The 3,670-nt window shown below is 51.1% G+C and overlaps 1 non-coding gene across 1 annotated transcript; it reads left to right on the top strand.

Moving 5' to 3' along the window:
- The first annotated feature begins 3,248 nt into the window (after positions 1–3,248).
- On the top strand, positions 3,249–3,365 carry LOC115936104 (small nucleolar RNA SNORA71). Its single transcript, XR_004071686.2, has one exon. It is a non-coding gene; the product is annotated as a small nucleolar RNA SNORA71 (small nucleolar RNA).
- Positions 3,366–3,670: the final 305 nt, after the last annotated feature.

Genomic DNA, 3,670 nt, shown 5'->3' with positions numbered 1-3,670 from the left:
CACTTGTCTTGACAATGACTCTTGAGGATGGGTATAATTAACATCAACTTCCAGATGAAGAACATGAAGCTCATAGCAGTTAAATCACTTGGCTGAGGTCACACAGTAAGGTGTAGCCACGTTGGGCTTCCAGCCCAGAGGAGCTTTGCCCCAAAGCCTGGGCCATTTGATGCTGATTCTTTTGGTCTATTGGACTCCTATGCAGGCTCCCTCTGCCAGGCCTGCCCGTTTGCGCCTTGGGTACTGCTGGGGAAGTCATACAGCTTCTCTAGGCCTCGGTATCCCCACCTATAAACTAGGGATAATTACATCTCCCTCGCAGGCTCATTATGAGGCATAGGGAGGTGTGATTAATGCACGTTACTCAGGACAGTGCCTGACACTGGATGCCTGGCTAATGAGGGCTTCTAATCATGGTGTGGGACAATGTGAGCTGGCGTTGATTCCCTGCTTCTATCATAAGAAATAATCCACTTCTGTCTCTTTCCAGTTTCTGGCTTCAGAAGATGTAGGTCCTGGGCTTCCTTAAGCTCCTAAACTCAGACTCAGGGGAGGGATCTGTATGGAAAAGGCAGTGGCCTCCCTGTCCTGGTTCCCACATCACTGTCCCCTGGCTTCCCATGGCTGTTTCTTCTCAGGCCCAGGCTCAACCCAGCCCTGGAGATAGCCCAGACATGGGCCTTCAGCATGGAACATCAACCCCATTCACACGTGGTCTTAAGATTAGTTACAAAGACCAAGGCCAGGGTGAGCCTGGAGCAACCATGTGTTCAACGCTCCTACTGCCGTAAGTCTTGCTGTTTGGGACCTGTTTTCTCCAGGTGCTCCACATACATCACCCACACCCACTGCTTGGAACACAGCATGTTTGCTCTGCTGGTTCCCTTCCAAGATGACAACCATAAACTCTGCAGTCTGAAGGAGACTCTCTGTTTCTGGAGGGTTACCAGAAGGTTGTGCTGCCCATCCATCTCCCAGAAGGGCCCGTGCCTTTCCTTCATTTGAAGTCAGACCATCCCCTACCTTGCCGTGTGTTCTGTTCCAGGTAGCATTGCCTTGCCACCTAGCTCCACTTAGGTGTGGTACCATGGGCTTGTATTGAAGGCAAGATGTTGGGAGAAGCAGCCCCTAAGAAGCTAGTTATTGTGCCTATTGCAGGAGGAAGAGTGTTAAGGAAATTGCTGGGAGACGTTTTTCTCACCTTTAGAACCAGGAAAAGGAGGGCCGATTATGGAGAGTTCCTTTTTATCTGTGGAAACCAGGCTGAATGAGACTGCGTCTTCCTCTCCACTTTGTCTGCTAGGAAGCACAGAGCCCAATGCACAGCCCGTTTCTAGGAGGTGCCCAGGACCACAGCATCAACACCATGGTGTGTAACCTCACCCTTGTCTAGTGATTGACCGGAGCCTACTGGTCCCCAGGACTGCTCTTTGTGCTGTCTTTTGGGGTCCAGCTCTGCATCTGACTTGGTTCCCCCCAGCCCCATCAAGTCAGCTGGAGAGCGGGACCTCCCTGGGTTCTGGCTGCTTCTCTTTCCAGCAGACCTGTGTCTTCCTGGCATCCCAACAGCCATGGTTGACTTTTCACGTTTCCATGGGAACAGTCTGACTGTAGCCAGACAAGTAACTAGAGAGGCTGAGGAGGAGCGTGTGTGAGTGTGTGTTGTGTCTGAGGCTGCTCTTGGAGCCCAGAGATCTTGTGCACTTCCCTTCGGCTTGCAGTGGCTGCAGCAGCCTCCTCTTGGTGGTAATCATGGCCCATTTGCAGCTCCTACATCTCCATTGCTGACATAATATTGCACCGGGGTCCATCCATCTGCATAATCATCTTAACCTGCTCCCATAAGAGAGTTTAAAAGGTCTGGGCTGTTGGAAAATTACCATAAAGCCTGAACGCAGATACCTTTAGCAGCAACGCCAACATCTATCACAGGGTAATTAGAGGCAAGGAGTGAGGGCTCCGGGCTCTGTGTCTGGGAACTGTTTGGGGCTGCGTCTGCTCTGACTGTTGAAAAGAAAGGGAGGGAAAGACCCAAGAAGGCAGTCCAGGAAGGAGAAGAGCAGTTTCTGCAGCAATAAGAGGATTTCTTTTTACTGGAGGGCATGCAGCTTCTCCAAGGGGAAGGACTTTGCCTAAGACTGTTTGGGGACTCCTGGGACCTCTGTTCACACGTTGAATGTGCCATGGTTTTCTGAAACTAGAAAAATAATGACCAGGACTGTTTCTTTCTTACTGTGTTCTAGGTCCCAAACTCTGGAGTGCTGTGTGGTCTTGAACAAGCGCCCTTTTCTCTCTGTGATCCCATTTTTCTATTTGTAAAATGTGGGGATTGGACAAATCCGTCAGTTTCCAAACTCTTATTTGTGGAACCCTGGGGCTCACTGGCAGGGATGGGGAGAGGGAAGGGGGTAGGCAGGGGTGAGACCCACCTCCTTTACTCCAACCACACTGGCTTTTCTTTCATTGGTCCTACATTCAGCTTTCTAAGGAAGGTTATAAATGAAGAACAGTTTTCTGCTACCAGAAGCACTGGACCCCCACTGGGCTCCAAGATCACTTAGAGTCTCTGGTGTTTGTATGATAAAAGTACTAGGTTTGGAAAACCAGATTTTGCTACGTCCTTTAACAAGTGTCTGTTTCGTAACTAGCTTTATTGTGCTGAATTTGATCTCTCCAGAAAAACAGTGGCATCTGTGCAGACAGGCAGTGCGACTTGAGGGAGTGTGAGGACCCCATGGAGTCAGACACAGAGGGGCAAGAACAGCTCTTGCAAAGCAGAGACCAGGGGCCAACTGCCCACAGCCGGCCTCCTCAGGCCCAGTGGGGCTCCAAGTCTTCGGGAATGCCCCAGGCAGGGGGTGGCTGTCCTCTCTTTGTTGAAACAACAGAGCTGTTTTCTTCTGGGTCCCCCGCCCCCCTTGGCTGTCAGCTCTGAGCGGGGTGCGCAGCCCCCTGGCTGCTATCCACATGGAGCCTGGTCATCTCCTTCTGGGGTCTATCAACTGCATGAGCTGTCAGTGGAGGCCACTGCGGCCTCTCCGTTGCTGACCTCTTGTTCCCCAGCCTCTTGAAAACTCGCTGCAATTTGTCTCTGATCCTGCTGCAGTCTCCCCGCCTTCCCCTGAGGTCGGGGCCTCAGGCTCTCAAGACTGTAAGGCTCACTGTCTCCGCTGCTGCCTCATTTGCCAGGCACTTCAAGCTCCAAGTCTCCCCTCCTTCCTCACCTTTAGGTCTTTGAAATTTTGTGCCCCTATATTCGAAAGTGATCCTGGTCATTAACAGTGCAGGGAGAGAAACTGCTGAAAGCATTCCCCCTTGTTTGGAGGGTCCACTCCTGTCCCTTCTAAACTCTGGAGTTTTCCACACCTCCTCTTTTCTGTCACCTTTTAGATGCCTCCTGATACCTGGTGTCTCGCTTATGGTGTGCTCCCTGTGTGAGGCTCAGTGCTGGTGTCTGTGAGGCTTTAACCAAGATATACATTGAAAAAAAAGAAGAAGAAGAAGAAATAAAAGAAACTTTTTTCTGTCTGACTTTCTATGTGTGTCAGCCCAGGCCTGGGGAAGTGTGAGGGCAGGCTGGGTGAGTTTGCCAATCTTGTCATCCCAGAACCCCAGAAACATCACTACCCTAGTGCTCCCTGCACACCCAAGCCATGCTGGCCAGATGTGT

The sequence above is a fragment of the Gorilla gorilla genome, chromosome 8 (genome assembly GCF_029281585.2).
Source record: "Gorilla gorilla gorilla isolate KB3781 chromosome 8, NHGRI_mGorGor1-v2.1_pri, whole genome shotgun sequence".
NCBI lineage: Eukaryota > Metazoa > Chordata > Mammalia > Primates > Hominidae > Gorilla > Gorilla gorilla.
Note: the sequence above shows the minus strand (reverse complement) of the source record. Positions and strands in the feature narration are given on the sequence as shown.